The 10,984-nt window shown below is 44.4% G+C and overlaps 1 long non-coding RNA gene across 1 annotated transcript; it reads left to right on the top strand.

Annotated features, from left to right (window-relative positions):
• Nucleotides 1-4,089: 4,089 nt before the first annotated feature.
• Nucleotides 4,090-4,789, top strand: LOC143114174 (uncharacterized). The gene is made up of 3 exons (XR_012984857.1): nucleotides 4,090-4,464; nucleotides 4,558-4,645; nucleotides 4,734-4,789. It is a non-coding gene; the product is annotated as an uncharacterized LOC143114174 (long non-coding RNA).
• Nucleotides 4,790-10,984: the final 6,195 nt, after the last annotated feature.

Genomic DNA, 10,984 nt, shown 5'->3' with positions numbered 1-10,984 from the left:
CAAAACACCCACTAGTGAACTAGTGATGGCAATTTCCATTCAACTAGTTAACTAGTGAGGTGCAAAAAGTGTCACTAGTTTACTAGTGTGCTCCAAAACGCCCACTAGTTAACTAGTGAAGGCCATTTCAGCCCCACTAGTTAACTAGTGAGATGCCAAAATGGTCACTTGTTAACATGTAAAGGCAAAAATGCCCTCTAGTTTACTAGTGAGGGTGTTGTGGGCCTTACTAGTTAACGAGTGGCATGTATATTTTGTTCACTAGTTAACTAGTTACACCTAAAAAGAGAAACAAGCTGACCGTTTTTGTCCACTAGTTAACTAGTGGAACAATTGAAGTCTCACTAGTTTGCATGTGTGGCAGTGAAATTCTAATGAGAGGGTGGGTAGAAGACTCCTATTGGGTATTATGTAAGAATCCCACTCAGTCTAAATGTAAATTTACTGTTCATAGCCTCGCGATCAGGTCCTGATGGGTGCCCCTAGTGGCTAAAGTAACACACTGCTCTGCAACGGTACTTCAGTATAGATAGTAAAGTAGAGCCTGCAGTATTCAGTATCTCATATTCTGTCAAAATGTTTTTTAATAATAACAGGGAAACCCCATGCTTTAACAAGTGAGCTCTTAGTGATCCACACCAAAGATTCAAGGGATCGATTTTAATATTATTCTTTGTTTATTGTTGCTAGGCAACCACAGACATAAATGTATCCATTCAGTCGCGCTTTTCTGATTAATAACTGAAAAACAAAAGATTGTACACATTAACTGCACATGGTTTCAAAAGTAATTAAAAGCTCAAAGATCAAGAAAAAAAACGTTATGCACTTCTAAGGAATTGAACACTGGTCTCCAGGCTCGGACTGGCAATCTGTACAACCGGGCAAATGCCCGGTGGGCCGGTCCACATGTGGGCCGGTGACCTCCGGGATTTTTTTTTTTTTTTTAAAGTTATTTAGCGGCCCGTCATGTAGACCTTGGCTTAGCCTATAAATGCAGTTGCATCCATTTGGATTGGGGGGTGGCAGGTCAATCATTTTGGCCTCTTCATGACAGGTTCAGTGTGTGTTACGATCGCGCCCCCCTGCCCCACCCCTCAAGTGGATTTGTCCAAGCAGCCGCTTGGTTTGTGGGGAAATATAGCCTACGAGTCCATGCATGGTAGCCTAGGCCAGGGGTTCCCAAAGTGGGGGGCGCGGGACGGTGAGGGGTGGGTCGCGAAATTATTTCCATAAATCAAATACATTTGGAAAAAATACAATTCTGAAAAATTATGACTGGATAAGATCACCATTAACTGTAACCACCGCAAGTCATCTGTCAGCCGGCATGGAGGACGCACTGGTTAAGCTGTCTTTAAAGACAGATTTTAATTCCAAGACGCTTGCTGAGTTCTGGATTTCAGTCGAGAGGGAATATCCACAGCTATCCAAGGCCGCGATGGACGTACTGACGCCGTTCTTTGCACTGACATATATTAAAAAAAAATACAGATCGCGTCTAAATGTGGAGGATGATCTCCGTGTGGCCGTCTCCACAATTAAACCAAGAATGGACTTGCTGTGTTCCGCGCATAGCGCGCATCCATCTCATTAGCAGTTTGTGGATATTACCCTGACCGAGATATTCTTCTGTTAAAATATTGTTTCCAAAATCATCAACTCGTAACAGGGTGAACAGCACTTCTGCATTCTCTTCGCGACCCTCTATCGGCTATAACCGCACTATGCCAGTTTGCCAGATCGGGTAGCGGATCTGTAGTTCGATGGAATGAGACATAAGAAACTACAAATTTGACTTGCTTCTGATGTCGCAATACATTATACTTTCATAAAATCATGCAACGTACTCTACCTTGTCTGTAGACATCGTTATTCCCAAAGCCAGTGCTGGATAAACAAGCGTGCGTGCGACAGGAAAAGTGCTTTGGTGTTGCTTTAAAATGGAAATTAAAGTAATGTTTCAAAGTTAAGTTTGCACATGACAGCAATAATGTGCACTCATGGATATTATTTTTTGACTATTGATGTCATTGTGGTTGAGATATCTGACATTTTTCTGTTAAAGATTGGCATGGAGACAATGGGACATGGTTGCCTTTGTCAGTGTCCTTATGTGAACTTGCACAGGTCAACTTGCTCATCTTTACTTGCGTACCACTTCACACCAATGCTTCAGACCAGAGCTGATGCTTCAGCAATAGCCGTCACTGAAAAGCTGTAAGTGTTGTTGAACACAGCTGTTCTCACATTAGCTGATTGCGATAAACATAAACCATTGTTGCCTAATTACCAATTATTCATTACACCTGATAGAGATGGTAAGACATACATACCTTCAATTATCAATTAATTAAAAAGTGACAGGTGGGCGGGACTTCCGGTTAATGAAGGTCAAAGGTTTTTGATTTCCGGTGAGGGCGGGACATCCGGTCTTTGAACTAGTCATCAATTGAGTTTGACAGGTTGTTTGAATGTGGCGGGTTGCTTTTGGTAGGAGTCATGTGTCCAGGGGGAGGGGGCTGTGTGTGTGTGTGTGTGTGTGGGTGTGTGGGTGTGTGTGTGTGTGTGTGTGTGTGTGTGTGTCCAGGGGTGGGGGCGGTACACGGATGTGCTGTTAATGGGTGAGCGTGTGTCCAGGGCGGGGGTGTACAGGGTGTACAGGGGTGTGTGTGTGTGTGTGTGTGTGTGGGTGTGTGGGTGTGTGTGTGTGCAGGGGTGGGGACGGTACACGGATGTGCTGGTAATGGGGGAGCGTGTGTCCAGGGGCGGGGGTGTACAGGGTGTACAGGGGTGTGTGTGTGTGTGTGTGTGTGTGTGTGTGCAGGGGTGGGGACGGTACACGGATGTGTTGGTAATGGGTGAGTGTGTGTCCATGGGTGGGGGTGTACCGGGGGTGTGGGTGTGTGTGTGTGTGTGTGTGTCTGTGTGTGTGTGTGTGTGTGTGTGTCCAGGGGTGGGGGCGGTACACGGATGCGTTGGTAATGGGTGAGCGTGTGTCCAGGGTGGGGGGTGTACACGAATGTGTTGGTCATGGCTGTGGGGTGTCCTGTAGGGGGATGTCATGGGAGTGTCATGCGCGAGCAATTATGAGCGGCGCTGTTAGGGAGAATAAAAGCGGTGTAAAAGTATGGGTAAAGATAGCAAAGTAAAAATGGCTAGTTTATCAACTCCTGAAAATGCGGGTCCTAGTAGCGAGAGAAAACATTAAGAGAAATCATTAAGAAAAGAGACCAGAGAAAGCTATAGGCATCAGTATAGGCATCTGTTGAGTATGGATGCCTTTGAATTTGGCGGGGGTGCTTTTGGTAGGAGTCATGTGTCTGGGGGAGGGGCTGTCTGTGGGTGTGTGTGTGTGTGTGTGTGTGTGTGTGTGTGTGTGTGTCCAGGGTGGGGGTGTCTGATGTGCAGGGGATGCATGGTGTGTGTCATGCCTAGACAATCATGGGGTGTCATGCCTAGACAATTATCAAAAATGATCCCAAAAATGTGTCTGTATAAAAAAAAAGGTTGGTAGCAACAGAGTTTTACATTCAAATTCATCAAGATTTTCATCAAGTCATTGAAAAGAATAAAATGTATCAGACAGCAGAGAAGTGTGAGAGGGTAGGGGGGTGGGTCAAAGGTCTGTGTATGCGTGAGTGTGTGTATGTGTGTGTGTGTCTGAGAGAGGGGTAAGAGAGAGAGGAGGGGTCTGTATGACTGTGTGTATGCTTAAAGTTTTAGTGATATGAACCTGAATAAAAGAATCAAGGAGGTGATGATGCCAAGAGTCTAAAAAGGTTTCAGCCATGTGTCTGTGAACTACAATAAAAAAATAAATCCTACATTTAAGCTGAACTTTAAGGTTCAGGGTCATGCATGTCTAATGTCATGGCTCCAGGGCCCTGAGGGAGTAGGTTGTGTGTGTGTGTGTGTGTGTGTGTGTGTGTGTGTGTGTGTATGTGTGTGTGTGTGTGTGTGTGTGTGCTTGCATGCTTAAGAGTGAGAAAGAAAAAGGTTGGAATGTTTAGTTATGTTTATGTGTTTAGGATGATTAAACTGAATGTGAATGAACTGAATGATCTGATCATGTCCAGAACCTTCTTTCATATATGTTTCTGTGAACTAGAATAAAAAATAAAAATCGTAAATGTAATGTTCAGGGGTAAGCGTGTCTAATACCTAAGCTGGTGTGCCTAATGACCTAGAACAATGCATCTTTTTTGCCAAAATTTGGGACGGGGGTGAAATGAGGTATAAAACTTTGGGGGTCTGGACATAGTCATAACTGACATCATCTATCACCGTGAATCGTCATACAGCAGAGGCATTTGTGAAGAGATTCATCATGGCAGAGCAACCTGACCAGGCAAGTATGTAAATTGTATTTTTTTCATTTTCTACTATTTCGTTGTATTATCTCTGATTTAATACATGTTTTTTTTTTGTTTGTCTCGTTAGTATGAGCTGGAATATCTACGGGTAAGTAGAAGATCAAGCTTGCCCATTTTGATTTCACACATTTCATTTCTGCCATAAACATGTCATGGCATCTAAAAAATGGTTTTGTTTTAGTTCCTGCAAATCCGAAGTACCTCACCTGACAGCGGCCTTAGCGGTGACAACTACAGCCCGGCATCCCCGAGTCCAAGCTTTTACCCCGGTACGTAGTTGCTTATCTATTTTGCTAGGGACAGTGTAGAATGTCTACGGGCATTATTCATGTGTTTTGTTTTTTTTGTTATGTATAGAAGATCCCGATGTTGTCCAGAGGGGTCGTCCGAATTCTCCAACCCTGAGCTTGTACCAAGGTAGGCTATAGTTCTTCCTGCGTATAATTTGGAGGTGTGATAATGTTTTGTTTTATGCTGTGCTAAATTTGTTTTTTCTTCTGTTTAAAAGACTCTAATGCAGAGCTGTACCAGCCAACTACCCCTCACGAAAGTGGGGGCGAAGATATGTACCTACACAATATTATGGGAGAGAGCGTTTGTGAGTGTGTGTGTGTGTGGAGGTGCGGTGAGGCAGAGGCGCTTACGCTTATAAAGATTACAAGTTAAAAAATGTTGTACATTTTTTTCAAGTTTTTCCAATCTAAAATTTTAAAAATGTTTTAAAAATTTCTCAAGTAAAAAAAAAAAAAGAAAAAAGGTTACCGCAACCGGGTCTCGACCCCGGGACCTCCCGCTATTGTTAAATAACGGGTGCGATCAACACCAACCTTCGCCATTGCGGTAGTGTAAATATGTGCTTTTTCCCCTTAGAATATGATGTTGTATGACGTAGGGTCGGGACATGCGAGGGTGCTTGAAAGAGTGTAGTAGGCGGGTGTCTCTGTTTGCCTGCTGGTGAGAGGGGAAGGGGGAGGTTGTATGTCTGCAGGCCTGCAGGAGAGGGGGAGGTAGGGTCTATGTGTGTGGGTGGAGAAAGAGAGAGAGAGAGAGAGAGAGAAATTGTCATTTTGTAGGCTATGTGTTTACGAGAAGAATACATGATGTTGAGTCATTTTGTATATTTTTTCTACGGTTGCTCTTTAGAACCTGGAGACCGTGAAGTCCCCCGAGCCGAACGTGGACCCAGAACCAGACACGTACGGGGGTCCCCAGGCCCGAACGTGGAGTGCCCAGGCCCGAACGTGGAGCCCCCAGAGGAGGCCCACCAAACAGCCCCGCCTCCCCCCGAGCCGCGTGGGGTGCCATACAAGAGACGCTGGCATTAATGAACGAGACGGTACTGTACGCGTTATCATTCAGAACTCATGCTGAGCTCCGGCGACTGACCTATGGTGTTTGGAACACTATTCGTTTAAGTGTGAGAGACCCCCACGTGTATTTCGAATTGTGTTCGGCTTTAAATCATTTACATCTGTACTTTGATTACTTTGTTGAAAATCAAATACGTGATATTATGCAAGTGTCCCGAGATTGTATTGGTGACTATATGGAGGGGGCGCGGGGTTCTGCCGCTGTGCGAAGATTTGATCTGATTTGAAAAAATGTATGTTCAGTGGATTGTTTGTTTGTTTGTTTAGTTTGATTTGTTTTGGGTTTTATTGTACTTAGTGCACGTATGTATATCGGGTCTACAACCAGCGTTGAAAATGGAGCAGGACATTGACTTAGCTAATATCCCTGAAAATTATAGACGCGTCATAGATGAAATACAAACTTTAAACCCTTCGGGACCGCCTCCGCCAAGTGTAATTTTACCCCGTGACCAGCGAGAGGTAGAGGTGAATAGTCAAGAGGCATGGTCACCAGCTGATAGCTTATTACATAGTCAAGAGGCATGGTCACCATCCGATAGCTTATTACTCCAGGCATCAGATGATTTTTATCGAGAGTGTTGGTCGCCCTCAGACAGCGTTATCTTAGAGCACCTACAAGAATCACCCAACCTACATTATGCCCAAACAGACCCTTTGGAAGGAACCAGTTCTATGCATAGGGACTCTTCAGACCAGACGGGGGCCGGGGGAAATGATCCCAAAAATAACGTAGAGAGTGCTGAATTGGTGTTATCATCTGACCGACACCTGACTAAATTTAACGCTAGGGAACAACGTTATGTCGTACCGTTACCTCAACAGGACGTTCCCGACTTTGCCCAATTTTACATACGGGTGATCTCTGGTTTAGATGGTTTAATCGAGAGATTAATACCTTTAGCCAATAACGGCGACGTAATTCAAGTTAGACTTGAGATTGATGATTCGGCAGCCGCACCACCAGTACTTTTGAGAGGCGATATGCAAGATTTTTCCGACCTGTATGACATGTTAGATAGACTGGTCCAGTCTAATGCAGAGCTACTAGTGAGGTCAAACTCATTTACCCTGGTGGCCACTATCGTTTCCCCTCCAAATGGAGGCATGAAGCGGAAACTGTGCGATGTGTTTTTAGAAGACATCATAGATAAAAAGGCCCGTCATCTCTTTATAGTGCGCAACGAAACAAATAACATGTGTTTCAGCGTGTGTCTAGCGCATTTGATGTATCCTGACATATGTGACAGAGAAGCTTTTGTGAAGGGGGGTGAGCTTCACGAGGCAGTAGGGCTGACCAGTGACCAGGGCGTTACTTTCGCCGACATTGTCTTGTTTGAGCGTCACTTGCAATGTAACATTGTTGTTTTCTTTAGAACGGAGGGCACTAACGACCTAGAGCATTTTCGTACCCATCAGACCCCGCATGTCCCTAGGACTACGCACTATTTTTTTCTATTTAAGGACCACTACTACGGGGTTAAGTCCGTCACGGGCTTTTTAGGTTGTGTCCACTTCTGTGCGTACTGTCTCAAAGGCTACCAAAGACCCGGGGCTCACGCTTGCGCTATGACATGTTCTACCTGCTGCGATACCTCTTGTCAGTGGGTGGTGCCTCGGTACTGCCGGCTATGTAACAGGTGTTGTCGTTCTGACGCCTGTTTCGCACGCCACCAGGAACCTCAAACTAGCCGAGCGCCCTTCCTATCCAATTGTGCCCGCCACAAGAAATGTAGCGATTGTGGTTTTGTGTACTGCACAACCGGAGCTGTGCATAAGTGCATGACTAGGGTTTGTCAAACTTGCGATGAAAAGTTGACCGTAAGCAATGATGATGATGGTTCTGAGCGACCTATGACTGAGGCTGAACTCCGCGCGCACCAATGCTTCATACAGCCTATAATGCCCTCTGGCAAACCCCCGTGTAAACTGATTTTCTATGATTTTGAAACATGCCAAGACCAGGGGGGTCTACACATACCCATTTATGTCAGTGCTCTGACCTGTGGTAACGTATGGTTTAGGGCTTCAGGCAGAGAGTGTGTGGCCAAGTTTTTCAAGCATTTTCGTCGCCCCAAATTCAGAAACTACACCTTTCTAGCACATAACGCCCGAGGTTTCGATCATTATCTGATATTGAATCATATGGTGTCCCAAGGCGTGACCCCTGACCTCATCATGAACGGAGCAAAAGTGATTAGAATGCATGACTCGGCCAATAGGGCGTGGGATCCGCGTTGCATTGTGGGACGTGGCGGCCATGTTGATGGCTACGCGAACGTTAAAATAACTCTGACATAACGTTGTTGAATGAAGAGACGTAGCTAGAAGTAGAGTTGAGAAAGAATAGATAGAAAAATAGATAGAAGAAATATGTTGAAATCCCGAAAAGGATCTGGAATAATCCCGAAAAGGATCTGGAATTTACCGGGACGCATTCAATAGAGAAGCCAGGTACCGGTATGTTGACAAAATCAGCATTATTAACGGCTGAGAGGGAGTACATTACGCAGTAGTCATAGGCAGTAGTCTGAGTAGCGGTAAAGGAGGCAATCAACATGGCGGAGTAATTACGTCATGACGCCCACACCCTATAGACAGACCTACATCGACAGCCTCTCTTTCCTCACTATGAAATTAAGCGACATACCGAAAGCAATGGGGGTGAGTGATTCTGCGAAAGGCTATTTTCCGCATTATTTTTCATCTTTGAGTAAGATGACATATGTTGGACCTTACCCCGAACCGAGTGCTTACGGTGTAGACCAGATGCAGGAATCAGAGAGGCTTAAATTCTTTGAATGGTACGAAGGTGTGAAACATCAGACGTTTGATTTCCATAAGGAATTGAGATTTTACTGTGATAATGACGTTTCTATACTGAAAGCTGGAATGATGCGCTTTAGGGAGGAAACTCTAGCTGAAACGGGGGTAGACCCCTTCTCATGCACCACCCTGTCTTCCCTCTGTCTAAAAATCTTGCGCACAAATTTCCTACCTGCTAATACTCTCGCCATACCCCCGGCAGACAATTACAGCAGGCAAAGCAAGAGCTTCTCGCACAGTTCCATACAATGGCTTCTTTATAACGGGCAGTCAGTTTTTGGAAATCCTTATTAAAAAACTCTTTACCATCATCAGTTTGTAATTTAGCAGGTATCCCAGACTGCTGTAAAACATCATCAAAGGTGGCTGTCACTTCAGCCCCTGTTTTAGTTTTTAAAGTGCGCGCGTAGGCACGTTTGGAAAACACGTCAATCACGGTCAGCATATAGCGTACGCCGTCGTTTTCAGTTTTTAAGCTTTGCATATCGCAGAGATCTGCGTGGAACTGGTAGAGCGGTCGAGGCGCAAACACTCTGTTGCGAGGGAACTTGAGGCGCGCAGGCCTGTGTAATGTATAAGCATCTTGTTCAGCTAGCCAGTGGGCCACTCGCTGCCCATCCACTTTATGCCCGAGTTTTGCTTCCAAAGCATTTTGCAGACGCTCTTTACCGCCGTAGGCCCCGCTGTCGCCCGGCGTGTAATATGTTTGAATCATTAATCTGTGGGTTAGCCGCTGGGGCTTTTTTCCCTTACCACCTCCCCCGTCCATGACCCGCTGTGTAATGATTTTATTGCAACGCTGATACACATGAATGTAAGGAGGCGTGTCATTAGTTTAACATATATTTTTTTTATTTATTTTTTTTGGTGTTAGTGAAAAACATACAACTGCTCACTAGTTAACTAGTGAAGACACAAATGCCCACTAGTTAACTAGTGAGGTCTAAAAAGTGTCACTAGTTTACTAGTGTGCACCAAAACACCCACTAGTGAAGTGCAAAAAAGTGTCACTAGTTAACTAGTGTGCCCCAAAATGCCCACTAGTTAACTAGTGAAGGCCATTTCATTAGTTTACATGTAAGTGTCACACTGAAGCCACTAGTTTACTAGCTAGAGTACCTTTGGCCAGCATGTTAACTTGTGTGCCACATGCAAATGTTCTGGGTGGGATTTCGTGAAATTCTGCACTGTGATTGGTTGTCATGTTCTATTTGGACATAGGGAGCCAATAGAAAGCCTCAATTTCCAGAATTCTCCGCCTCCTAATTTGAATTCTGCGCCACTAGTTGACTAGTTTGAATTTTGTCTTGAACTAGTTTACTAGTATACATTTATGACCTCACTAGTTAACTAGTTTGGACAAATGATGCATCAACTAGTTAACTAGTGAGCCTACTGCCATCACCTATCTAGCTAGTAAGCCATTTATGGTTCACTAGTTAACTAGTGACATTGACCTACTGCAACTAGTTAACTAGTGAGGTGTTTTGCCTTCACTAGTAAACATGTGCACATTTTTGGCTGTCACTAGTTAACTAGTGAGAGCCAAAAGCCTTCAACTAGCTGACTGGTATGCATTTTGGCCTTTACCAGTTAACTAGTAGACATTTCTGGCTCTCACTAGTTAACTAGTGAAGCTAAAATGTGTTCACTAGTTAACTAGTGAGCCTTTTGGCTCCCACTAGTTAACTAGTATGCATATTTTGGCCCTCACTAGTTAACTAGTTCACACAAACATGGCTCACTAGTTAACTAGTTGACAAAAATGGCTTACATGTACATGACAATTATGCCTGATATCAAGATATCAGAATAAATGCTTAATCGGCTTGCCATAGCACACACTAATCCCGACGCAGTGAGCTGCCTGCAACAACAGCCGCGCTCGGGGAGCAGTGAGGGGTTAGGTGCCTTGCTCACGGGCACTTCAGCCGTGCCTACTGGTCAGGGTTCGAACAGGCAACCCTCCGGTTACAAGTCCAAAGCGCTAACCACTAGGCCATGGCTGCCCTTAAAATCTTGGCATTTCTGCTGAAATGAGTTTCACTGTGATGAGATACATCTGTGTTTGTTCAGGTTCCTTATCCAGTCGAACAGGTTGATATTGGCAAAGCTGTAAATGTCAAAATTATCAACTCCACAACCCGTCATCTCTTTTCCACGAAGAGCGTAAGTGTGTGGAAGTTGACCAAATACTTGTAGTAAAAACGACACACAGAAAATGCAATTTAGGGTTTCACAATAAACATTGACAAAGTACAGGTAGTCTTTCTGTAAACACCAGGGGCTCTAATTTGAAACCGCAGTACGTCCCATAAACAGGCTTTTGCATTGGTTGATAAATAGGTGATAATTAGTTATCTTTTTAGAGACATTAACACATTAATTGTGATTAATTAAGTGTTAATGTGG

This window comes from Alosa pseudoharengus, unplaced genomic scaffold (genome assembly GCF_046254945.1).
Source record: "Alosa pseudoharengus isolate Yale_2024_CS ecotype anadromous, Long Island Sound unplaced genomic scaffold, YU_APseudo_1.1 YU_APseudo_1.1_scf_9, whole genome shotgun sequence".
NCBI lineage: Eukaryota > Metazoa > Chordata > Actinopteri > Clupeiformes > Clupeidae > Alosa > Alosa pseudoharengus.
This window is presented reverse-complemented; position numbering and strand designations above follow the sequence as displayed.